This window comes from Cnephaeus nilssonii, assembly GCF_951640355.1.
Source record: "Cnephaeus nilssonii genome assembly, chromosome: 3".
Classification (NCBI taxonomy): Eukaryota; Metazoa; Chordata; class Mammalia; order Chiroptera; family Vespertilionidae; genus Cnephaeus; species Cnephaeus nilssonii.
In genome coordinates, this window is record NC_137074.1 from 45,649,146 (window position 1) to 45,675,732 (window position 26,587).

The window sequence follows — 26,587 nt, forward strand, 5'->3', positions numbered from 1 at the left end:
TTAGATTCTTTCTGAAACAAGGTAAAATTATGTAAACCAGTGACATGATATCAAGTTTTATAATTATGTCAGAGGAACAGCTGAACTGTGGATAGAGACTGAAGATGTGAGTTTCTGACCTGGCTCTGCTGCTCACTCAGTGTCTGACTCCAGCGGTGATGCTTGCTCCTTCCTTTCCGAATCTCAGTTTTCCTACCTGGAAAGTGGGATTGTTGGCGATGACAGTGAACATTTCTTCTGTGCTGAGCTCTGTGCTGGGCATTCTACATGATTTATCTCTTTCAATTCTTCCAGCACTCCCACAAGGCAGGAGCTGTCATCCCTGTTTTGCTTGAGAAATGTAAGGTCTAGAGAAGTGGGAAAACTTGCCCACATGCCTACAGCTACAGAGTGCAAGCATTCATGATACATACCTTTCTCCTAGCCCAGGGTGTTAGCCACAGGCCTGGGCTACTTGCCCTTCAGCAGTCTGTAAGATTTCTTTCATCCATGGCATGCATTTGTCTAGTTTTATTAAATCTCTATTGGATCCCACTTGTGTGCCTTGTACTGTTCTGGGCGCTGATCCAGCACTGCGTTTAGAGTGAAGAAAAAGACACTAGAAATACTGATCCTGTGCGCTTGCATTCCAGTACGGGTATGTGGAGGAGGCAGATAATAAATGAACACATAAATAGGAGAGAATGATAAGGAACACTTAGGAAGATTCACCCTGGGTGCTTTGACTGGGAGTGGAGGAAGGGCTCTGGGAGGTGATTGTTTAAGCTGAGATTTGAGTGACAAGGAGCCAGTGCAGTAAAAGTCAGGGAAACAGCATTGTAGGCAAAGGGCACGGTCAAGGAAAAGATCGCAGAGTGAGAATGGGTTTGTGTTTGAAGAACTGAGGAGCTAGGAGATAGTGGGCTGCAGGAGGAAAAGGCTGAGATAAGAGCGGAGAAGGGCTGGTAGATGTTAGTAAACTAGAACAGAGGTTGGGACCTGTGTCTAAGTGTGATGGAAGCATCTAATTATGTTTTACCAGCATTGTTCTGGCTGCTGTAGGGGGAAATGGATTTCGAGGTGGGGGCAAGAGTAGAATTAGGACACTCTTGCAGTCATCCAGTTATTTTTATTAGGGTGGTAGAAGTGGGACCAGAGAGAAGGGGATGGGTTCATGTCATGTCATGTTTTGGAGGGATTGTCTTCAGGATGTCAAGTGCAGTATCCTTCTGAGAAGTGTCAAGTTCAATGGGCAGGATTCTGGGAGACCCTGATGGAGGGGAAAACATGTATAGTGAGGGCTGCACAGACTTGAAGCTGATCCCGACTAAGGAGTCTGTGCTCCCTGCTTTGGTTTCTAACCTTGAGTGTCTGGCCAATGAATGGAGGGCAGTGGCTTCCTGCCTCTGACTTGCTGGCTGAGAGCTGCTGGAATGCCGCAGAATAAGCCCTGTAGAACAGGCTGGTTCCTTTGCTCTCCCTGGGTATTTGTACAAAGCATTCTTTCCCACCAAGAATACGGGACATTCAGAGTGATGTTGACTTTATGGGCCATATTTAACTTAGTGTTTTTCCTTGATGTGTTCATCTGTTCTTGTAGAGATTCCTGCCTTCAGTGAACTCCCTGGTGAGGAGCTTTGGACCAACCAACATGTAAGATGGGCCTGGAAGGCTTAGTAGGAACCCAGAAGAACTAGGGCTTCAAAGCCCCACTTTGGCTTGAGGACCCCCATCGAAGGGCACCACTCAGCCCTCCTCTTTCATTTACATGTGAATTTATACTTGCTGGCTGGCCCCTGCCTGCTCCATATAATTCCTTTTAATGTGCTGGGCTTTCCAGTAAATGCTCAGTGGATAAACTGGTCTCAGAGAAATTAGGCGATTCAGTCAACGTGAGGTAGTGAGAATCCAAGATAGAGCCCTGTGTTCTGGCTACCATGTAACCTCATGCCCCTGGGTGTCTCTTGTTAATCTTGTACTACACTCAGCCTAAGCCTGGAGATGCTCAGAGATTCTAAATTAAATAATCTGAAATTCACTCCTGAGGCTTCTTCATGCACTCCTCTTCAAATAGTTTGCCATCAATAGATACCAGTTTTTTAAAGATTCTTAATTTTATCTCTTAAAAACAGTGTTTTGTTTTTGCTCATTTGAATTTCTTTAAAATTTTTCTTTCATTCATTTAGTCAACAAACATTTATTGAGTTCTTACTGTATGCCAGTCATTGTGCTAGGTGCCGGGGATTGATTCAAAGATAATTTGGAGGCATTTGGAAGGGGAGTGGATAATTACAGCACAGTGAGATAAGTGCTGTAATAGAGGGATATATAAAGAGCTAGAAATAGCACTATGAATAGCATCTACGAACAAATTGCCTTCTTTTTTCCTTTTGGATTATTCCCTGTTGTATATTGCCCAAAGTGGGATTACTGGGTCATTTAAAAGATGAAAACAATTTGGCACAAAAGATGTAATGACTTGCCTGGGGAATACAGCTCAATTTTCAACAGGGGGAAAAATTGTCGACAACTCCAGATTTAGATCTTCACCAGGAGGATGAGACCAGTTTTCTCTTACCTCTATCAACACAGTGGCTTTCAGGGGTAGCACCTGTTCTTAACATGTTAGCCTGTATGAAGAAACACAAATTTTTATATTTGATCTCATAAGTAAATTGTTAATCCTCACAAGAAACTAGCTGTATAAGTTTGATCATTTCCATTTTACAAATGAGGAAACTATGTCTTTATTAAAAGGACTTTTCTAGTTAATTTGTGGAGATTCCAAGAATCAAGTGGTGGTCTTTTGATTCTGAAACTCCCGTCCTGTTCTCTATGCTCTGCTCACAAATGAGGGGTACTTATGCTCCAGCCAGGGCATGGGATTCCTTTAGTGACTGTAGGGGCTCTTCTCAAGAAGATCAGGATCTACAAAATAGGTATAGAAGTCCTAAGTCCCAAAGTCATTGCCAGGGAACAGTGTCCCTCTGTCCTTTGACCTGGAAGGATCTGAAGGCCTACTGTTCTTGATTTTGGCCCAGGTTCTGAAAAGTTACTGCATGGCCATAGCACAGGAGCCCAGAATCCCAAGTAAAGCTGAAACCACACCACAGTTCTACTTCAAAACATTTATTATTTTCCTAATATATTTAGCTGTACATCTCTGACTCTACATTTATTTTGTGATTTATAACATTTTCCTAGTATTTTTTGCATTAAATAGAAACTCCTAACCCTGGAACCCAGAGCCCATCATATCCAGATCATGAACTTCCTTGATGCTCTCGCTCACTCATCCCTAAGTCAGCCACATTCCCTGCCCTTCCTCACAATGCCCTGCATTTTCTCACCGTCATGCTTTAGCGCATGCTGTTCCTTTAGCCAGAGAGGACCTCTCCTACTTAAACGATAGACTCCCAGCTGCTCCTATAAACTTCTGCACAGATCATACTTTCTGACTGAAGTACTGCCTGATCATCTGCTCCTCACCATCCATACTTCCCACCATCCACAATCCCCCACACTGAAAGTGATCTGTCGGTTCTCTCTTTTGCTAGCTCTCTTCTGCACAATCGGCTCTGAGGCAATAGAGCATCTCTATGGTGCTTATGAGCATAGGATCTGGATTCAAATTTTGGCTGTGATGCTTCCCAACTATGTGGTCTATCAAGGTAGTTAACCTGATTGAGCCTAAGTTTGATCATCTGTCAAATGGGTATAAATAATCACACCAAGTCATAGGATTGTGATGAGGATTGTATTGTTATCTGTGCTTCCTCTAAGGCACTTGCCATCTCCTACTCTGTTGATATTTTATCTCCTTCCAGACTAGGAGTTCCTGAAGGGCAGGAAGGGAATCCCATCTTGCCTGTGTCTTTGACATATGGGATCTGTTACAAAAGCTCCTTTAAGGGAAGGGATTCCACACAACTTAACTGGTGACATGAGTGCAGGCTCATTCCTAGTAAAAGGTTCCAGTCACATAGTGCCAGGCCTGGCTGGAAGCTTTGAGGTATGGAAGCTTTGGACACACACAGTACTTGCTGGATAGGCCTCTGGCTCCTGCCACTTCAGTGACAGGGAAGAGGCTAGAGCCTGTGTTCAGCCTGTTCTTCCCATTTGCCAAGTTGGGCAGTGCTGGCATTTCCCTAAGCCTCAAGGTAGAGTGGAAATTCTGCTTGGAACATGATCCTTAGTTTCCTTCCTGGGTCTTCCATGGGTGAGACTTCTAGATGAGAAGAAAAGGTCCATGGAGTTGTGGGTTAGGAACACTTGGGATAACTCTGAGAGCCAGCTACTCTTCTGACTTCTCTGTGGGTGGGACCTTTCAGAGGAAGCTCCTTTAAACACTCCCGCCATTGCTATGCTTGAGCGCTGATCATGGAAAGGCGGTTCCATTCTTAAAAAGATAGTCCTACCATTTAACTTTCTCTTGAGTCATTTCTTAAAATGCCATACCCATGAGTCTCAAGATCCAAGTATTTTAGCCTGGCACACAGGTCCTCCATGTTCTGCCCGCAACATTCCTTTCCATCCTCGTGTCCCACTGCATCCCTCCACGTGTGCTGCCACTGGCCTCATCAGATTAGTCACTTTCCCCAAGAACTCCCTGAACTCATCCTCCTCAAGGCCTTAGCACATCGTGTTCCCTGGGCCTATTTCCTCCCCCTCATACGTGGAAATCCTCTTGGGTGTTCAGGCTTAGTTTAGAAGTCATCTGCAGAGCTCTTCCAGACCCTCCAAACGACATTGCATGTGCTTGTGCTTTGCACACTTTTTTTTCTGTTGTGTGTATTCAAGCAGGTCTCCAGTGAGGTTATGAGCTCTTTGAGAGCTCAAGGCATGCCTAAGTGCCTACACCTGCTAGGTCCATGCACTGTGGCTTCCTAAGGACAAGAGGTGCTAGTAGATGTCTGTTATGTGCACCTCTGAATGTGGGGTACATGACATCCTGTTAGTTAACACTTGCATCTGAGTGGTGTTCAGAAGCTCATACTATAGTTATTGGTGATTTGTTTGATCGTGAGCCCAGTTATTTGAATTATTTCTTTGTATTGGCCTGATATCAGCTCATTGGTAACCTTTCTCAGGCCTGTTTCCCATATACTGGACAGATGTCTGCTTAGAGCCAGGGCTCTGAGCTTATTTCATTTAAGAACATAACAGGAAGGTAGAATTCAGGAGGGATCTATCTGCTTCTAATATTAACTTTTTTTTTTTTTTTTTTTTTTTTTTTTTAGTTTGAAACTTTTTACTTTTTTATCCCAAAGCTCCTCCTCGAAATGTGAAAATAGCAGAAGAGTTTTTATTTTTATTTTTTAGCTATATTTAGTAGAATAGCTGTACCTAGTAAGGTAAGGTTGTAAGTGCAAAGTAATAAAACCTGTGTCATGGAGCTTTATTTAGAAGACCAGGGTTCAAATACTGGCTTTACCATTTCCTACCCTTCAAAGACGAGGGTTCAAGTCCTGGCTTTCATGTTTCCTAGTCCTGAAACCTTGCCTAATCTCCCTGACCTTAGTTTCCCCAATGGATAATTGGGAAATTGTTCTCATAATGTTGGTGGACAGGTTACATGAGGTTCTGGACATTATTTTTTTTTTCTGCTGTACAGTTCATGAACTAGGTTTGAAGGACATTTTTAAATAGTTCCCCAAAGTTTACTTTTGAAGTTTACGCTTGGATGTTTGTTTTCATGCACTTGTTTTATTTTATTTTCTTGAATGAAAAAGAAATGAATTTATAGTCAGGGGATATATGGCATCTAACACAGTTAGGGAACATATGTGGCTTGTAAGACTCAGTTATAGTTCATATAATTAGAATGGCAGAACCATATGCTTTGAGACATTATAGAAACTTCAGCAGTCAATGTTCTAATGCAGACTTTGTGCTGGCTCCATGCTGTGCATGCTGGGTATGGAATTCCAGGACACGATTACAATCTCCCTGATGGGTATTAGCCCCATTTTGCAGACTGGGAAGCTCGAGTTTAGAGAGAGTAGAACTGACACAAATCCAATATCATGCTTTGAACTTCATCCTATACTTACAATGACCTCCAGAAATCCTTTCTATCTACAGATGTGACAAGACCTGCCTTGACTTTGTTGATCTTTTATCCTCTCACTCCAGGGGTAAGCCCTCATTCCAGGCTGGATAAAGCAGTGGACATTGGCAGTCTCAATGTCTCATACTTGATTAATGAAGCTTGATGAGTGTCTTGACTTTTCTTTCAAAGAATCTGCTCATTTTGAACTCCTTTGAATGCATTCATTCATCAGCCTTTACTTCCTTTTTCTCCTTTTTGGGAAGATATTTGCCTTTGTCCACCTCTGCTTTTGAGGTCAGGAGTGTTTGAAGAGGATTTTGTATTTTCTTTTATGGGTGGAAAATTCATTGAATATTTCCTATCATCTCCTCCAACCATGTGGTGGTGGGAAGAGGAGGCACAGGGTTGGGAGTTAGGAGCCATGGTTCTCATCTTGATTGTGTCACTAACTAGTGAGAGGACTTTGAGTCAACCCTTCCTTTTCCTGTTAGGGGTCTCAGTGTCTTAATCTGTAAAAAATGATGTTACTACAAGATGACACCTAAGATTTAAAATTTCTGCATGATTTATGGTGTCAAAACTATAAATTTTGCTGAGCTGCATAATTCTGCAGCTGTTTCTCTGATACTTTTCAATCTTTAGATTTAATCTATTCAACAATATATAATTTTTTAAAGGGAAGCTTTTATAGACACTTCTGAAATATAAGGGTGGTGGGGGGATAAATGGATGTTAAAAAATAGAAAACAACCAATTAAATAGTATATAGCATGTAATTCTCCTTGGAAACTTACCACGAAATTGAGGAGCACTTTAACAACTGGTAATTTAAATTGCATTTGAACTCTTGTTAATCGTTTGTTTGCATGGGAACTTCAATCATTTCACAGCCCTTCAGCAAAGCTGCTTATTCTCGTTATGGAAAAGAAAAAAAATTATTAAAAGAGAAGTTGACTATGGAAAAGGGAGGCCACTTTCATTTGTGCATTGAGGGAAGCTGGCAAGTGTGTGAGAGGTTGCCTGAGGGCCAAGGTTAGAGAGCCTTGCCTTTCAGGGAAGTTTAGAAGACACCCATCATGGCAGTTGTAGAAACTGCTCTGATTTGTATCTCCCTCTGCAAGGAGAAGCTTAGGTTTCCTGCGCCTTGTGGGTGGAGGCTGTCTTTTGTTTTCTGTATGACCGTGCTGTCCACAGGTCCAGTACTGGCCCCCTTATTCTTCATTCCTCAACAAGTTTGAAATTATGCCTTTCTCTCATTTCAGTGGAATGGCTTTGAGAATTCTAATGATCTTGAAAACCACTGGTTCTCAGGAAACTCATTGCTGTGCTGGGCTCATCTTGCTTAGGCTGTTTTCTAACTTAATTCTTTCTGTTGTCGGGCTGTACTCTGAGAGCTTTGAAGCAGGTGTTCAGAGACCTGAGTATGGGCTCTGGGATTTTGCTCCAAAGCCTATTGTGTGACCAACGGAAAGTCCCTTTGCTCAATGAGTCTCCCTGCCCTCTGTCAAAGTGGCAGTCACTGGATCCAGTGGAACAAGCCCTGGACTGGAACCCTGGACTGCCTGCCACTCATGGTGGGGTCCGGTAGTGGCCACCTCCTTGCTCTGGCCACAGCTTTTTCTCCTGTCACTTGGAAGAGTTGACGTGGATCATTTTATTAAGATCCTGCAACTTTGATCTTATATGGATACTAGTGTCCTGGTGCACAAAATTTGTGCACAGGGGGTGGGGGGTGTCCCTCAGCCCAGCCTGCACCCTCTCTAATCTGGGACATCCCTCTCACAATCCGGGACCACTGGCCCCTAACTGCTCACCTTCCTGCCTGCTTGATTGCCACTAACCATTCTGCCTGCTGGCCTTCTTGCCCCCAACTGCCCTCCCCTCTTGGCCTTATCACCCCTAACAGCCTCTGCCTTGGCTCCACCACCAGGGCTTTGTCCCGAAGGATGTCTGGAAGGTATCCAGTCTAATTAGCATATTACCCTTTTATTAGTATAGATTTGAAGACTGAATGAGAAAATATACATGAAAAAATTATATGATTGATTTAATGATATTTAAAATCATGACAATGAAAATAGGATTAGTAGTTTTTCTAGTATGTGGATCTCTCCTGCATATAAAAGACACATTTAAAACAGCCAGATGCTTCAGCATCTGTGTGTGTTGGAATATATATTGCATCATCCTTAGCAAATACTAATAGCTCTTAATTAAGTGAAACCTGTAATGAGGATTTCCTGGCAAGTGTCAAGATTGTCTAGCTCTCTGCTACTCACTTACTCTTACTTTTCAGGCAAGGGAATCAAGGTTCAGAGGGCTTGCTAGCTCCTATAGTTAGAAATGTGTCTCCAAACTCATATCCCTTGTTTTTTGTTGTTGTTGTTGTAGTTCAGATTTTGCTATTAACTTTTTTCTTGCCTACCTAACATGTATCTAACTAATTGATCTGTATCTTTCATCTGTGATATTACCACGAAGCTATTTTCCTAAGAGAGCTGAGGATGAACATTGGGGGACTGGCATTCTCTTTCTCCACTATTCTGAGACAAATTAGTGAAATACAAGTGCCAGGAGCTTAGGAGGAATAGAGGTGAGCCACTAGATTTGTGAATTGCAAGCCTGGCATCCTTCTCACTATTTCCTGGTCCGTGAGTTCATAAACCTGGAAGTTCTAAAGTTGGTAAGGTCCTAGAGATTCATGAGCAACCTTCTTCTCCAATTTTCCATAGGTGGGATCACTGAGGCTCAGTAACAGAATTGAAGACGGAATCCACTCATCTGATTCTCAGTTGAGGGCTTTTCCTAAACTGAGCACTCATTGGAGGGAAGAGATTTCTTCCTCAATTGGTGAGTCCTATGCAGAAAAGAAGACTTTTCCTTTTTATAATCAATGTGCATGTTTTAAAGATCAGTGTTTTCCATTTAAGGAAAGCATGACACTAATAATTAACATGGACTAAGAACTAGAGAAGAACCAAAATGTTCTTTCTTTTTTTCTTAAGTTAATTTCATTGGCAGTGGATGGAATATAATAATGCTAATAAAATGTGTGGCAAAGAAAAGGCAGGACTCAGCTCTTAGAAGTTGGCATGAAGAGAGATTGGAAGAAAATTTGGAGAAATGATGATTTCCGGTGGCTGATAATTGTATTGCTTCCTTCTTTCTCCTTTGGCATGGAGGAAAGCGTTCTTGAAATTGAAAGACCAAAATGAAAATGTCAATGACCAGTTTTATGGACATCTGTGATGAAAGAAAGTAATATTATTGAGTGGCTTTTTTTTTTTTTACCCCTTTATATGGTTCTTCTTCTGCGATTTCATCTTATTTTCACAACAATCCATTCAGGTAGGGGAGGCTAACTTTGCTTAGGCAAAAGGTTGAACACTGTGTGTTAAAGGGTCTGAGTTCGAATCCTATTGCACATTCAGAAAGGGTACTGGTGACCAAGTAAAGTAAGCTTTGCCTTGTGTATTGGAATTCCTCTGTGTTTAGAGGGTAGAACAGAACATTATGTTCTAGAAAAGAGGGGTGGTAGGAAGAGTCAATACTGTGGCTACCCTGGGCTGTGGGGAGACTTGAGGCAAGTAGCTAGGGAATTCTGGGACAGGCTTTTATTTAGAATTCTAGATCTGTGGTCTCCATTCTGAGGGCCAGTCTGTCTGTGCCCCAACCACTGGCTTTATACTGACTACATAATATGGCTTACCATGCTTATGATGTAGTTTTTCAAAACAAAGCAGATGTTGTTGTGATTGATAAAACCTAACTTCATTTAAAAGTGTGGCTCAGTTTACAGTTACATTTCATTGCCCTTTTTTTCTTCATCAATGTATCTTAAAAGAACAACAGACTTTCTATGCGTCTATGGATCTACATAAGATAAAAGGCTGGAAACTATGGCTTTGACTCTTAAAGAGTGTATGTAGCCTATTAAAATTTTGTCCCAAGCATACACTTTAAGCACCCAATGTGAATCTTCGACCTGTTCTACTTTCTGAAATTTTTTTCAGTGTTAGAAATTAAATTGTGATGAATATGAAGCCTTGCATTTGGATAAAAAAAAAAAAAAAAAGAAGAATCTAGTGTGTAATGACAGAATGGGAGAGAGTACCTAAACAGGAGTGAGCTGAAAGAAACCAAGGAATTTTTGTTGTCTGTAAGCTAATTTATGAGCCAACAGTGTCTTTTGTCCTCACTGATGCATCCTTAAGCAGCATTGAACAAAGTGTTATCTACAACCAAGTATGTGTGTGTGTGGGTTCCCCACTGGAAACCAGCAAGTTTAGAGGTGATGTGGGCATCAGGCCTAGTTTGAGCAGGGCACAGTTATATCTATGCTGTACTCCTTGCTCTGCCCTCTTCTATGTGTTGGCTTCATTGTCAGGATGTTTTACCTCATGGTCAGGAGATGGCTGCTCACTGCAACCTGGGCTATAGGCTGTCTCCTTGCCATTTGGGGAAAGAGAGCCCTGTTTGCCATATTTCCATAGACTTGGGTAACTGCATACCTCTGAAAAACCAGTCACTAAGGCCACAAGGAGGACACTGGCCTAATTGGCATGTATGACCTGGGGCTCTGCTCTGAATATTGAAACAATACCACCCCGACCTCATGGCAGCTACACAGTGGCGATGTGGTGGTCCCTCAAAAGAACATCTGGGTGCTATTAGGAAGGGGAGAGAGGACTAAAGCTATATAAGTGACTATCAACCTCCATTCAGAGCTCCCCTAGAGTGTCAGACTTTAGTATTCACCTCATCCTCTGAAAGGGACTTGAGCTAACTGGACTGTCCTCATGAGGATGCTGAGAGGACCAAAAGTGATGGCCCACCAGGAACTGTTACAGGAATGAGATTCTGGACAACTTGATGGCTTTAAGGCTAGAAAAACCAGTCAAAAAAGAGACAGCATCTCTTGTTCATGAGTTTTCCCCAGAGTCTCGTGGGATGTCTGGCACATGATTGGTGCACAGTGCATTTTCATGGAGAGAAAGAAGAAATCCAAAGGCAGTGAGTGTTCCTTTCCCTGTGGGTGGTCCCTCAGACACTGGCCAGTTCTCTGTTGGAGTATTTTAGGAATTCTAGCACAGATAGGGCTGGACTGCATGATTTTATGAGGGTGAAGAAATGACTGGACAGAAAGAGGCTTTTGGGATCAGTATTGCTTAAAAAAAGTTTGTGAGTTCATAAAAAGGCAACAAATATGATGGGATGGGGTACCAGAAGGTCTTACAATGATTAGATGTACAACCCTAAAAGAACAAGGTCCCTCTTCCTTCGTTTCCCTGATCTGAGAATTAGGAATAGTAATCATTGCCCTGTCTACCTCTCATGTTTGTTTAGATCAAATGGGTCGATAGATGCTAACTTGTTTTACAAACTATAAAGTGTGGCCCATACACGACAGGTTATTACATTTGTTTCGTATTTTAGTTTAAAGACTCATCTTGAACATACAGAAAAATAAGATGATCTAGCGTGTAATCCCCAGCGCCCTACCTGGTACATAGGACATGCTCAATGTATGTCCTTTTGTCTAACCCTGCACCCCCATCATCACCAAGGTTGGATAGGCACTGATGTGTTCTCAGTATTGAAAAGGAGTTAGATCTGCAGTCTTGCTCAATGATGGTGGTTGACATTGACATGAAATAGTGTATTATTATTACTTTCCATATTTATTTTTGTTATAGACAGTAGGAGGTGGAAGGAGGTAGATCAGAGATGAAGCATCAATGCTTGAGAAAAACCCTAGAAACTACAGTCTAACTAGTTGGCTTTTGCTTTATTTGATTAGCTAATCACACCTTCTGCTCCAGGCGTGACAGGCCCAGTGGGAGTCAGGAAGGAAATTATTTTCCTCTGTTGATACTAGTGTATAATTGTTGATGGTAGCCAAGGGCTTTCAGTTTTAATATTTCCTCTTTGGTTCTCAGAATAATCAGGTAATAGTCTCTGCCGGAAATGAAACATTGGTCACTTCCACTTGACTTTCAGAGGTGAATGTCTTGGCTTGCTACAATTACTTGGTCAGGTGGTTTTTGGGCATGTGTGACCATCTGCTTGGTCACCTTTTGCTGCTTCTATGTTATTGCTTCAACAATTGCAAAAGGACTTGCTGGGTCTGAGCAGGGACCCATTCAGGCTCCTGAGGCTCTTTGCTCTTCTCTAACCCACGGATGTCTTGTAGGAGGTATTTGCTGTCCATGAAAGTAAAAAGAAGAGCTCTCTTTCTCTTTCTTGCTTTCTGCCTTTTAATTTCACATTCTTCTATTTCTTGACCTGAGCACAGTGCAGATAACTGTACTTTGAGGAGGACTGTGGAGGTCAGAAGGATTTTCATTAGGTTACTGTGCAATAGGAAGGGTCCAATTCTGAATGGATGGAGAGCCTCATGATTCCTTTGTAGATTGCTTCCAAGTATCTACCCATGTTCACAGCAAGTATGCTTGTTCTCTGCCCTGATCTCCATGTTTGTCTGGAAGTCAGTGAACCTCAGGAGATCACAGTGAAATAGGCACTGTCCCTGACCTCAAGAAGCTTACAGTCTAGTTAGAGAGAAAGATATATACACGAGAGTGAAATATACCTTAGAAAAGTATTGTTTATAACACACATTCAGGAATCACCACATACGTTTTAGGCCTCACATTAGGTGCTTGGGAAATCAAGGTAAGTGATTTATAGGCTCAGATCTCATGGGGCTCAGGTGAAAGGTTGGGAGAGTAGAGAGTGGAAATAATTGAGACTACTGGGAAAGGTTTCCAGGAGGAGGGAATCTGCTCTCAGAACTTCTCAGTGAGCCATTGAGCCTTATGACATAATTCCAGGGGGTTGGCAGGTTGGGCCTGTGGCTATAGTTTGGCTCACTAGGGCTGAGCATATTCTAAGGATGGATTTATTAGATAGCAGAATATAGCTGGGCAAGAAGGAGTCTCTCATCTTGCAAGTGTGGTTCAGGCTCTAGTTCATTCTGATCAATGGACTGTAACTGGATGTGTCTGTTGACTTTGAACTGCACTGATATTTCCATGGTCATCTCCATGTGGCCAGAGCATGGTTGCATCCGTGTTTCTAAACTAGAAATCATCTCTGCATTCTGAGGCACAAAGGTTCCTTTATAGAGTTTTGACAGAGAATCTTTTATGGTCTACTCCCCAGGCCTCATGAGAAGTGATGGAGTTGGTAGGGGACATTAAAATAATCTCAAACTTGGGTACTATCTTCATTATCTATTGATGCATAACAAATTACCCCAAATTTAGCACCTTAAAACAAAATCACTTATTATCTCACAGTTTCTGTGTCAGGAATCGGAGCAGCTTAGATGGGTGCCTCAAGGTGTCTCTCGGAGGAGGTTGCAGCCTGGGTGTCTGCTGGACTTACAGTCTCCTTCAAAGGCTCAATGAGGAAGGGGGTGGAGGGACACATTATAAACTGATAGGGCTTTGGGCAGGATTCAGTTATTCACTGGTTGTTGGATTTTGGGCCTCAGTCACTGATAGTTGGCTGGAGGCCACCTTCAGTTTCTTGTCATGTGGGCCTCCCATAGGGCAGCTCTCAACATGGCAGCTGGCTTTTCTTAGAGTGAGTGAGCAAGGCATGCAAGCCAAAGCCTTTTGTAATCTAATCCTGGAAGTGACACATTGTTCCCTCTGCCTCATTCTATTTGCTAGAAGCAAGTCAGTCAATCTAGCCCACACACACTCAAAGAGAGTGATTGCACAAGGGTATGAGTAGCAGGGGTGCATTTATATGGGGCCAGCTTAGGAGCTGCCTAAGTTACTGTCATGTACTAAAGTGAGTGTAGGAGTTCCATGGAGCCACTGAATGAACTTGGCACACCTCTGCAAATCAATTCACTTGAAGACTTTTGTATGAAACTTCATTTAAAGTCCTAATAGAAACATTGATATATATATATATATATATATATATATATATATATATATATATATATATATATAATAGTACAGAGAACAAAATAGGCATGATTTTTCAGAGGAAAAACAAATTTTCAATTAATGCTATACTCCGATACCTCTACATCAGGCATCCTCAAACTACGGCCCGTGGGCCACATGCGGGTGTTTTTGCCATTTTGTTTTTTTACTTCAAAATAAGATATGTGCAGTGTGCATAGGAATTTGTTCATAGTTTTTTTTAAACTATAGTCTGGCCCTCCAACAGTCTGAGGGACAGTGAACTGGCCCCCTGTTTAAAAAGTTTGAGGAGCCAAGCCGGTTTGGCTCTGTGGACTGAAGGGTCCCAGGTTCGATTCCGGTCAAGGGCATGTACCTTGGTTGCGGGCAGATCCCCGGTAGGGGGTGTGCAAGAGGCAGCTGGTCGATGTTTCTCTCTCATCGATGTTTCTAGCTCTCTATCCCTCTCCCTTCCTCTCTGTAAAAATTCAATAAAAATATATTAAAAAAAAAGTTTGAGGACCCCTGCTCTACATTTTCATCTTCCTTCACAGTTAGAGCTTTTTTGGTAAAATTTTTTGAATGTTCTCACTGGAGGTCTTTACCGTACAAGTGAGACACCAAGACCTGGAGAGGGGACACCCTCTTCTTGGCCCACGGATCATTAGTAGCCATGGAACAGCCATCAAAGGCTCCTCTGCCTCTGGCCCAATGCTTCCCTTCTACCTCTCCACACAGTCTATGCTTCATCAATGGTCCATATAACTTCCAGGCAGGCTTTCTCTGCGTTTTGCAACCTCCATCCTGTCCTAGAAACAAATTGGGGAAAACAGGTCAAAATTTGGAGTCTTGAGTCTTCATGTTGTCTCTCTAAGTAAATTTCAGGGTCTATATCTCCTTTTGGGTATTGCTGTGTCCTGAAAAGTTGCATAAATCCGTATTACTTGGCTCTGATAGCATGTCTCTGCAGTTATGAAGAATGTTTGTATTGGGAACAGTGAGCCATTACACAACATTATTACTGTGAGACTGACAGAATCAGACATAAAACCTCAAACAGTACCTTCGGTCTGGCAGAAAGTTCTTTGCCAGAATATCCATCTCTTCCCCCTATCAAAATAGTTTTTATCAAACCAAGCTTGGCAGTACATTTTATATAAGATGACAGGTTCCCTTAGAGCCCACCTTAACATTCCTAAAAAATAAATAGCAATGGGAGACTTAAAATGGTGGTCAAGCTCATTAGGAGCCTTACTGTCAACATAAGGAAACCCAGCTTTAGTAGTTGAGATGGTCACTGGCCAGAATGTAATACTATTCCCCTTTCCATGGCCCCTTTCAATATTTTTCATATTTTCATTGCTTTCAAGGTGTTTCTTATCAATTATTTTATTTTTATTGAAAGTCCATTGTACATAGTTTTAATTGGCTGAAGACAAGAGGGTAAAGCAAAATTTGGAGTAGGAAGACTATCACGTGTTAACTGTGTAATCTCACTTAAGCCACTTAATTATTTTTTAAACTGGTTTTCATACTTAAAAAATGGGGCAAATAGCACCTTCTTCAAGATTATTTTTTTTGCTCACAAACCATCATAATATATATACAGTGCCTGAGAGGGTACTAAGTACAGGCAATCCTCGGGTTACATTGGACTCGACATACATTGTTTCATGGTTACCTCGCCATCTCCCATTTACATTACTTATAAAAAAAAGTTCCATCATTTCAATGTATGTACATATGTGCTTTATGTTTTTTATTATTTATTTACCACAAGTAAAGGTCAGGAATTGTTATCTTTCTTTTCTTTTATTTTTTTACTGTTTCACTTCATTACTGCTGTGTATGTGCTCCATGTAAGTAATGTAGGTGCTTATGTAGGTGGGTTCCAACTTACAGCGAAAATCGAGTTACGTGCGTAGGAATGGATCTCCGACGTAACCCGAGGACTGCCTGTATGCAGTTGGTGGCCATTAAATGTTAAGTTTTTGGTCTCCTTCATAGTCTGTACCTGCTAAAAATCCCTTCAGTTCTTATCTCTGTTAGGCCATTATCTCCAAGTCCCCACTCTACACTGTCCCCTTGGCTTGGACTAGACCTGCAGCATTTGCATATGTCACCCTGATTTCATGTTTTCCTGAGTAACTAAAAGCCTTAACATTTACAGTTTTGCTCCCAAGTCATGAATACAGACATCATAATATGCTCATGTTTTCTAGTATTTGAAAAAATAGTACTGGGAATAAAATATTCACACATGATGTTTCATGAGGAAGGCCTCTTGGGCATCTCTACTTGAAAAGTAAGTGTTGGTTTTCATAACAAGATGGTCTAGTCCACAGGACGAGTCCCACTCAGCTTTCACCAGCCTCCTGTTCTTTTCTAAGTGGAAGCTTCTCTGGGACCTGCCCAAGGCTGACCCTCCTTGGCTTCTCTTTGGACTTCTTTAGGATGACATCATCTCATTCTGCTTCAATGGTGACTGGCTTGAGTTATATCAGTTATTAAAAATGATCTAATATTTTCCTCTTAAGTCTAGGGCTCTGGCTTGTTCTAGAATTAAGCTAGTGATTTATTTATTATACGGTACAAGACGGCTGTAGCCACTTTATGATGTAATCTAAGAATGACATGAAAACAAAATAGGCTTTTACATAATGAAAGTGTTCCTGTAATACATTTTATAGCAAGGATTTTTTTTTCCCATTGAGAATTGAGATATATTTTTTAGTTTTCCTCCACTTCTCTCTTACCTTCCTTTCCCATTTATTAGTCTTGAGGGCTTTAAATCAATTTTTAAAAATCAGTATTTAAAACACCACAAAGATTTTGGTTGATTCTTCTAATCTTATCTTGTCATCATCTTCATTCTCCTTCCCCTCCCTCTGTCTGTGGCCTCTGTGATGCCCACTGCTCTCTGCTCAGTAGTCTATGGGGTCCTCTTCAGCACATGGCAGTCCTTACCATTCCTTTGCTCATGCTGTTCCTTCTACTGGAAATGCTTCCCTGATCCTGAATTTTATTCTGCTAAAAATGGATACAGTGCCCTGGTTCCTATAGATAGCAAACTTCTTCAGGCCAGCTCCAATGTCCCTCTTCCTCCACACCTTTTTTTAAGCTTCTCCCTCTACTTAGGAACCCTTTATCTGTATTTTTTACAACTTCATACAATAGCAAGCTCCCTTTCCACACTCCAAGGAATAGTCACAGAACATCAGCATTAGAAGAGGAGACCTATCTTAGGAGACTAGGGGGTTGGAGATGGGAAGGGGCCTTTGTAGCTCTGATTCTGCTCCTAAATCTGAGATATGAAGAGATCATGGCCCATCTTTGTGTTTCAATTTTTTTTTTTAATCTGACGGATGAGTGGTTTGGATTTTATTTAATGTGGCTATATAGTATTTTAGTAGTGACTCCTTGAGGTGCTGTGTTGAGAAGGATTCTGAAGCTGTATCCTGACTGAGTAGGAAAGAGTCCATGATCATTTAGCAATATTTATAATGGCTGTGGGTGGGGAAGGGAAGAGAGAGTGGAGGCATACAAGAGGTCTCTTGGTTATTTTTGGATTAGATATTTAGAGATCTCTTTTTGCTTTATTTTCTCGGATGCTTTGATTTGCTGACTTTAAATATCTTGCCCAAGGTCACACAGCAAGTAGTGGCTAGAATCCAATTCTCAGATATAGAGATGGTTAAAAACTACATATTCTAATTTCACATTTATTCATGTAGCCTGGCTGTGGGAGTTGAAAAGCTGGGAAATAGTACTAAAGGGGTAACAGTCTATTGGATGCACAAGGCTCCCCAAATTTGGATGTTTTTGAGGTGGAGTTGGGTTGGGAGATGCCTTTCACCTCTTTGTCTTCTTTGCTTCCAAAGAGTTATAGTGTTTCCACTGTTCTAATTTATGTCAAGGATGGCATTTTAAAGTCAAGGTCACAAAGTTAGTTGACTCTACCAGGGTGTTATTGGGTTAGGGCTCATCGAGTTAACACATGAATCTTTGGATACTCTGTGCTCCTCCCCTAACCCAGACAAAATGCTTAGCTCTCAGCAGAACACAGCTGGAAAAAAAAAAAAAAAAGTCCTGGAACAGTGGAAGAGACAGACAGTTAGAGGAGAGAAAGGAAGAGGGCAGTAGTCTAGGATGGCGTACAGCACTTTGAGTGATGAAAAAGAAACTGGAGGTGGTTAGAGTGGAGAAGAGAGAAAGGGGATGGAGGAGGCAGGAGCAGAGTAGGACTCTGCCATGGAAGGGGACACAGACTCAGTCTTTGCAGGTAGAGGCTGATACTGACATTTTCTTATAGAGGAAATAAGAAGTTAGAGTGCTTGTCCTTTAAGGTCCTCCCTGTCTGCAGAGTCTGAAATTTTCAGAAGGGACATTCTGTGTGCATTTACATAATTTCCTTTTTTAAATGAAGGCTTTATGGATGAAAGTGACTCTTCCTTTCTCCATGGTCTTGGCACATATAAATGCTGACTTATCTTGGGCAATCTTTTGTCCCATTTAGCATTATTGATGAAGGAAAGGAGGCTAGCTGAGGATGTCTTTGTACTGGATGTATTTTTGAGGATGATTTCTTTGCTTTTAAAAAAGATACTTCCAGAGAATTCTGTCTGTTGGCTGCCTTCAAGCCTATAGTCAACGACTATTCTATAGTCAATGACTTGCTTTTTCTCTACCATCAGAGTGCTTTGTGTATGCATCCTAGAACATTTATGTCACTGTGCTCTGCTGTATAAGCAGACTTTTAGTCTTCCTCTTCTACTAGATTGTAGAAGCTTCTTAAGAGCATTAAGCCTGTCTTATTCCATAAGAGGACCCTGAGTGCCTAGTGTAATGGTTTACAAATGATAATGATGACTCATTAACAACTGTTTATTGAGGACCTACTGTAGGAATAGAATCTTGAACAGAATCAAGCAAACCTTCATATATATGAGTAAATATATAATGTTTAGTTTGTAACCTATTTTCAGAAGAACAAAGCAGGTTAAAGCCACAGAGGATAGGGAGGTCACAGATTTAAATTCATTGGTCTGAGAAGGTCTTACTGAGAAGAGTGCACTTGAGCAGGTACCTGAATGAAATAAGGCAGTGAACCTGAGATAAGAGGAGGGAGGATGTTTTAGGCTGAGAGAAAGCTATTGCAAAGGTCCTGAGGCAGAAACATACTGGGTACATTCCAGGAAAGTGAGGCGGCCAGTGTGGTAGCAATGCAGTGGCTATGGTGAATGGTATGGGAGAGGAGATCACCCATGCTCATAAAAATAGTTGCAGCAGTAAATATTTGTTGAGTACACATTGAAGATGCTCAGAAAAAAAAAAAAAGCCCCAGAATCCCCAGAAATTTGACAAAAGGATGGCATAAAATATTCCTTGTTTTTAGCTTTAAGATACAGGGGCAGTGGATGGGGGGCTGGGACAGTATTGGGGGTCAGCTCAGAGCAGGTCCAGTTTTGGAGGGTACCAGTTTCCCTCCTGTGTGTTGCCTGCCTTCCATAATGGAGATAGCACACCTGCAGTGAGGCTGGAGCCCTGGGTGCAGATGGGCAATTGCATGCCTAATCACCCATTCAGGCACCCACTTATTTGTTTTCCACATGCAAATATGGGTTTTTTTGCAGATGAATTTAATATATCTGTTGCTTCCCCATTTTATTTAAAACAAAACAAATGGTCAACCATGTCAGTTGAGGGAAACAAATAGAAACATGATGACACGGCTGAAAGGGATCCTAGGCAAATCAGTCTTTTCTGTGCTCAATTTAATTTTGACTTTATGTGAGCCCTTCTTAATATCTTAACGGTTTTAAAGAGGGATGTGATATTATTTCCTTAAATTATTTTATCAATATTTCAGGCTCCATATTTCTACTGTGTGGTTTCCTACTTTCATCTTTATAGTTTCTGAACTTCTGGCCCATTGTGAAAAAAAAAAAGAAAAAGATGGGGGGCGGGCATCATGGACTCTCCAGAACTACTGGCAGGTGCTGCCTGCAACTTCTTTAGCCTGGAAATAATCAAATAAACAAATACAAATTAGAAGTATTTGCCCCTATTAATGTGCTTTTATTATTTGTTGTGAGAGATCATGCAAAATGTCACTTCCATTTATCTGGGACCCTATAGTTAAACACCAATACAAGATAGAGGGCTTTGGTAACTTTTTGCTTTGATTTCTAATGACATTTCAAAGCTCTAGAGTGGGAAGTTGTAATTGGTAGATACTTTGACATTTGTTTTATCTCAAACACTTTATTTTATGGTTAGGGAAACTGAGGTACAGAGAGGTAAAATGACTTGTTCAGGGTCTCAGGGAGTAAGAGATGGACATTGGACTTGAGCAGCTGGGACCCTGGCAGATGCCTGCCTCTGTGGCCTGGATGATGGAGAGGCTGCTGGAATGCATGGAGGATCTAATCTCAAGGTGAGGTATGTGTATAAGTGGTGTTTGTGTATCTCATTTTTATCTCATAAACTAATTAAAAAATTTTTGGTGTCAAATCTCAAGCAGAGAAAAAGTGATGGAGATTGTGGATAGGGATTGCTTGCAGCTTGCCTTCTAAGGTGGTGGTGTGGAGAAGGTGAGTGAGTGTGTGTGTGTGTGTGTGACAGAGACACTGAGAGAGAGAGAGAGAGAGAGAGAGAGAGAGAGAGAGAGAGAGAGAGAGGAGTGGAGATGAACAAACTAAGAGGGAGTGGAGATGAACAAACTAAGAGGCAGGGGGCAGATCACTTGGCAGTAGGAACTTGATAATTAGACACAGAATTTTTGAGCCAGTAGGAAGTCTAAAACTTACTGAACTGACTGCTCTATTTCGTAGAAAAAGAAACTGATGTTCAGAGTGACTGAGAACCTAGCCCCAAATCACTCAACTTTGAGTAGTTAGAATTTTTAGACCAGCAACATCATTTGAAAGAAACTTTTATTTGGAGAAGTACCAGTCATCACTACCAAATCATATGTCCTACTTAGCTGATAGGGCTCCTCCGGTGAGATGGAGTGTCTGCTGGTGAGATGGAGTGTCTGCCTTCTTTGGAGTTCCTTCCTCAAACCTGTTTTGTCAGGAGGAGCATGGCCAGAGCTTCCGTGTCCTTGCAGACATGACAGACACATAACCAGATATCAAGTGAACACTTAGTTAACACACTGCCCCCAATGGCTAGCTTACAAATGATCCTCTGAAGAAGTGAGGTTTGGAAACAAAGGCCAGTTAAGTAACATCTTGTGTATCTTTTATATGTTCATAAATGTAGGGCCGTTTCACTTTTATTAAGGTGCTGGATGATGGGGCATGCAGAGACCAAGGTGATATTTTTGGAGGTAGCCTGAGAATAGGAAAATCCATATGTATGAAGAGGGCAAACTTTGGTCAGGAACATATTGTGAGAGGGTTACCATTCTGAGCAGTGGCCACTATGGTCCTGAACAGCCTTGATTCTGAAGGACCCTGGGAGCAGGGAGAGGGGAATGAGGAAAGGAGTGTGGATCTTACATAAACTCAACCTGCATGTCTGCTCTCTGTGCAGGGGCCTCCCTGCAGGTGTGTGCCCTGAGTACATGCTGTCTGTTTCTCCTGCTTATGCAGATGGATTGATGTAAGTGCTTCCCATCATGTGCTGACAATTCCAGACACCAGTGGCAGCCTCTGTGTCCCTAGACAGCGTGTTAGGGATTTATGTGTCTCCAGACTTGTTCCCCATGTTTTCTTCTACTTTTCCATCATCCTCCCCCACCTCCCCCTTTGAAAAAACAAAATAATCAGGATGGTCTGAATGTCCACCTTGTGTTGATTGTTTTTTATTGTATTTTGTAACTAGTTTGTTTCCTGTTCATATATGTAATTAATATACTTTATGGGAGAAAGCATTATAATGTACTTGAGTTCCCTTTGGCTCTATGATTTCCTTTTTTTTTTTTTAACTTAAAAAAGTACTATCCTTCTCTCTTCAGACCTCCACCTTTCTCCTGTACACAACCTATTTTTGAAGAATCTTTAGGGAGTTATTGACTTAGTTGGAACTACTACTATAGAAGCAATTCAGATGACAGAATCCCACACTTAACTTGCTTTTCTAGCAACAATTTATTTTTCCTTTAGCTTCAAGGAGTAGTAGTGGGGTATAGGGTATTCTGAAAATAGGAAAAACATGCCAAATGGGTTGCTGATTTCCAGCTAGCACATGGAAAAAAAGTTTGTATTTCAGTGACCTCTCTGCTCATTGGAAAACTCTGGGCTGGTGGATTTCATGATCTCCAGACTGTGTGCTCTCTAATTACAGTTGAGTAATGAGAGTAAATCGCAGGGTAGTGGATGCTCTCCTATTGGGCTCTGGTGTGTTACGGAGACATGCCATTTTTCAATATTAAGACACATCATTTCTTCTAAACAGGTAATATTAAGGACCTCCTCCACCAAATCCCCAAATACACAGAGCACATGAGGAATGAAGAGAGCTTTTAGAGAGTCAGCCTCAACCTGGGTTAAGTTTTAGCATGGCCAGTGGCCACACTAAGGGATTCCTGCTGGATTTGTTCCATAAATGTCTGCTTAGAGACACTTCCAACCCCATTTTCAGGGTGTCTCTATTCTTCTTGCTTTCAGGAATATATAGTGTTATTAAAAATAGCACATGAACCCAGCTGGCGTGGCTCAGTGGTTGAGCATCCACCTATGAACCAGGAGGTCACGGTTGGATTCCCGGTCAAGGCACATGCCCAGGTTGGGGGCTCAATCCTCAGTAGCGGGGCATGCAAGAGGCAGCCAATCAATGATCTCTCTCATCATTGATGTTTCTATCTCTCTCTCCCTTTCACTTCCTTTTGCTAAAGTCAATAAAAATATATTTTAAAAAATAGCACATAAAATAAGAGGGCAGGAGAACTCAGCTCTGACCCCAGCTCTGCCACTCCACCTGTGGAACTATCGCAAGCATTTGCATTTATTCAACAAATGTTTCAATGAGCTCTTTTTACACATCAGGTCCCGGAGATACAGAAATGTGTAAGATGCGGTTCTTATTTTCACGGTTTACAGGCAGGGGTGGAGACCTGACTTCACCAATAGAACACGAGTGGCTTCTCCTTCCCGGGTCCCCCTTTTACATCTCTATGCGAGACCTTGAATCAGGCTAGATGATGCCAGGCCCTTCATCATTATGCACTCATTTGTACCAAATTTGTTAAACATCCAGTAATCACTTATCACATTGAAAATTGGCAAACACTTCACTTTTCTCCCAGTTTATGGGGGGTAATGTTGACGATGAATGAGGCAGTATCTACAAAATGCTTTAATAAGCAAGTTGGAGAGAGACATGCTACAAGTTTGAGGCATTATTATTAACGGAAAAATGAAAACAAGGCTGATGTTTTCGGAGAGAGAACAGATGGCTCCTTTGTTGTGAATTTGAGTATAAAAGAGAGAGAAAAAGAGATACTTGCCATATTGTTTAGGCCCCAAATGTGAGTGACTTTAAAATGCCAAAACAATCTGGTTAGGAAAGTCCCATGGATTCAAAATAGCCCCTACACTGATCAAACTGTAATTAATATAACAACAAAAAAAAAATGACAGGAAGAAAAATCCTAACAAGTAATGCCATGGTGACAACTGACACAGCCTAACACAAACTCCCATTTTTGCGTCAGCTCTAGAAACGCAATTTTTCCTCTCTTCAAGAGTTGTACCATACAGAGGAACAAATCAGTGGGAACTGATTTAAAATTATGTTTCTTTCTAAAGTCGCCCCTGCCCCCCAAGTTATTTCAGTTTTCTATGACTCATAAAGAAAATCTCAAGGATTCATAAGAAATTGGCAGTCCTTTCCCACTTTTGCTGGTGGATGTTGATAGAGAAACGGTGTGACTTGGGGCAGTTTAAATAGAGAGCAAACATCAAGGGACCTGGGGTGGTGTTGCAGAAGGCAGGATCAGGGTAGGACCTTTGAGAAACTTGAGAAAAGAGTTGTGAAATCGTTTCTGCCTCTCTCTTCCTTTATTTCTTAGTTTCTGCCTCTCTCTTCCTTTATTTCTTAATTTCTATGTCTCTGCACTACACAATGTATCCTTTTGGCACGGTCCTTGTCCTCCTGGACCAAAAATGTGGGCTGTGAGAATGAGTCATAGGCCACTAAGCTGGAAGCATTTTAGTGCTTGACTCTTCTTCAGGTGCTACCATCTAACTTGTGGTGTGACTGGGCAGAGCGGCCTCAGTCTCTCTGGGCCTTCGTTGTGTGTTTGTTTTTTTTTTCCCCACTGGAAAAAGGAAATTAACCAAAATGTTCATTCTGACACTAATCTGAGCTCAGGTCCATATCTTTTTATATACAGCTGTAGGCAGTCTGGTGATGACTTTTCATTTAAGAGTGTTATGTTTACAAACAAACGTGCCCCCTCAAGACAGCAATAACAAGAAGTCCACATTGCCGAGGTGGGAACCTCTTAACCATTCTCTCGGACTCCTGCTGAAATTGTTCCTCACCCCACTGGTAGCCTGTGATGGCCGTGTGGCCGAGCGGGGTGGCCAGTTCATTCATAGCCCTACAGGATGCAGGGTGGGCTTGGGGAGAAGCAGCTCTAAGGGTCTGGAGTTCTGAGTTCCAGTCCTCCTTCCTTCTGCTCCTCACCATGTGGGACCTTCTCTAAGGTATCTCCAGATGTGATTCACTGGTTGGTCTGTGAGTCATCAAAGCATTGAGAAAACATTCTACTCTGCCCGCAAGGCCCAGAATACTCCTAGGGGGCCCTCTCATGGTGTGTTGCACGTGTGTAGTCAACCAAGGGGCTCAGTACGTGACAGACAGGGAGGCATTTTGTTAGGCACCTAATTCCTTCTACCTTCAGGTAAGAAGTATAATTATTAGTTGTAGAGGTGACCTTTCCATGTCATTCATGATACCCCACCTCCTTCTTTTGAAGCTTCAGGTGCACATACCTTTCTTTTGGCCTAACCACATTGCACAATGCCTTCTGGGTATTAGGTTTATCTTCTGCCCTGGACTGTGGACTCAGCTGTGTCCTGCTTATTTTTGAAGCCTGAGCATGTTCATTGGTAACTGTTATATAGTATATGTCCAATAAATGTCAGTTGAGTGAATGTATGGTGGATGGATGATTTTCTATTTCCTCACCAGGTCCTGAGTTCCTTGAGGTCATGGACCTTGTCTATTGAGTGTCTTGCTTTCACCAAGTGCCCAGCCCAAGGCTTTGAATGCAGTGTGTAATCAACTGCTGTTGGTTTAATTGCTTTGAAGAGAAGCGGAGATGGATCTGGAGCAGGGAAGGCACATTGAGATATAAATCGTTTAGGTTGGTCACATTGGGTATCTTTGGAAAACCCAGTTGACAGAGGTCATAGAACACTTCTGGGTCTGTGATGGAGTACCATGGGGGTGAGTGGATAATTGCTTCTCCTGAATGCCTCCCTGTCTGTCACATATAGATCCCCTTCCTTGGCTGTGTTAGTGATTGTTTGTCTCTCATCCTTGGTCTGTTGTTATTGTCATTTCCCCCCCCTTTTCTTTGAGTTCATCATTCAAGGCTTGAATTATTGTAAATTGTTTGCATAATTCTGCCTCATTTGATTTTAAACAGTTTGTAGGCAGGGCTAGTGTTTTCTCATAATTATTGTGTTCTACATGGTTCTGGCCCAGAGCCATCTACAGAAAAAATGCTCAGTACATGTCTGTGGACTTGAATTTCATTTCACTGCTTTCGGCCTCCTTCCTGCCTTTCAGCCAGCTTGGTAATAATGCCACCCGAACAATGAATGCTGCAAAGTAAACTTACTAATCAAATAACACAGCATGTTTCCTTCTCCAACCTCCACATATTTTGTGGATCAAAATGACTTTATTTTGGGGTGTGCCTACTTTTTTTTAAAAAAAAAATAATGGTAAACATATCACGCTACCCTTACTACTCTTCGTTGTCCATGAAAGCTTCTTACTATAGCGGGAAAACAAAAAGATTACCGTTTCTTGGCTGTAATTGTTGAAATAAATTTTCAAAGTTTTCCATTTTATTTTTTACCTGATAACCATAAAGTAGTGTGACATGAAGAGAGGGTTTCTATTAGAATGTCCCTTGGATGATCTATGTGCTTCTTAATCATTTCGTCATCTTGAGCAAGTCCTTTGTCCCTTGTAATCTCATTATTTCCAAAGTGAGATTATAGAACAAGATGATTTCCACAATTCTTTTGTTTTTTTTTTAATTATTAACATTAACTCCATGGTACCTGAGGGCTTTGGGAAAGGCAGATATTTCTAGGCATCTACTTTATTTTCTTGGCCTTTGAGTGGGAACAATGACCCATAAATCTCTATAACCATAAGCCTTGGGAACTTTCAGGTCCTCCCCCGCACCCCCAAGGAAGCAGACCCCCAGCAATTCATTGCACTAATTTGTTTGTAGTAACATCCTCTGCCTCTTCTCGCTTCCCAAACTCAGGTTTTGAAATTTTATTATAGGGAATTCTTTCCCTCTTGCACTAAGTATCTTGGTCAGAGTTCTTAACACATTTACTGATAGCTAAGGCTTTTCATGAACTTTTTACAGCCTCAGATGAGAGGTTATGGCATCTCAGCTTCCTTTGCTAGAGACAGTGGACTAAGTCCA

General features: G+C 41.6%; 1 protein-coding gene across 6 annotated transcripts in view; it reads left to right on the forward strand.

Annotated features, from left to right (window-relative positions):
* Positions 1-26,587, forward strand: part of LPP (LIM domain containing preferred translocation partner in lipoma) — a 679,775-nt gene that overhangs the window by 60,515 nt on the left and 592,673 nt on the right. For 3 of the 6 annotated variants that reach the window (XM_079766429.1, XM_079766430.1, XM_079766431.1), the window contains one exon: positions 8,764-8,881. The exons of the other annotated variants lie outside the window; for them this stretch is intronic. The gene's annotated coding sequence lies outside the window, so the exon portion shown is untranslated. The remainder of the gene's footprint in view (positions 1-8,763; positions 8,882-26,587) is intronic. 6 annotated transcript variants of the gene reach the window in all.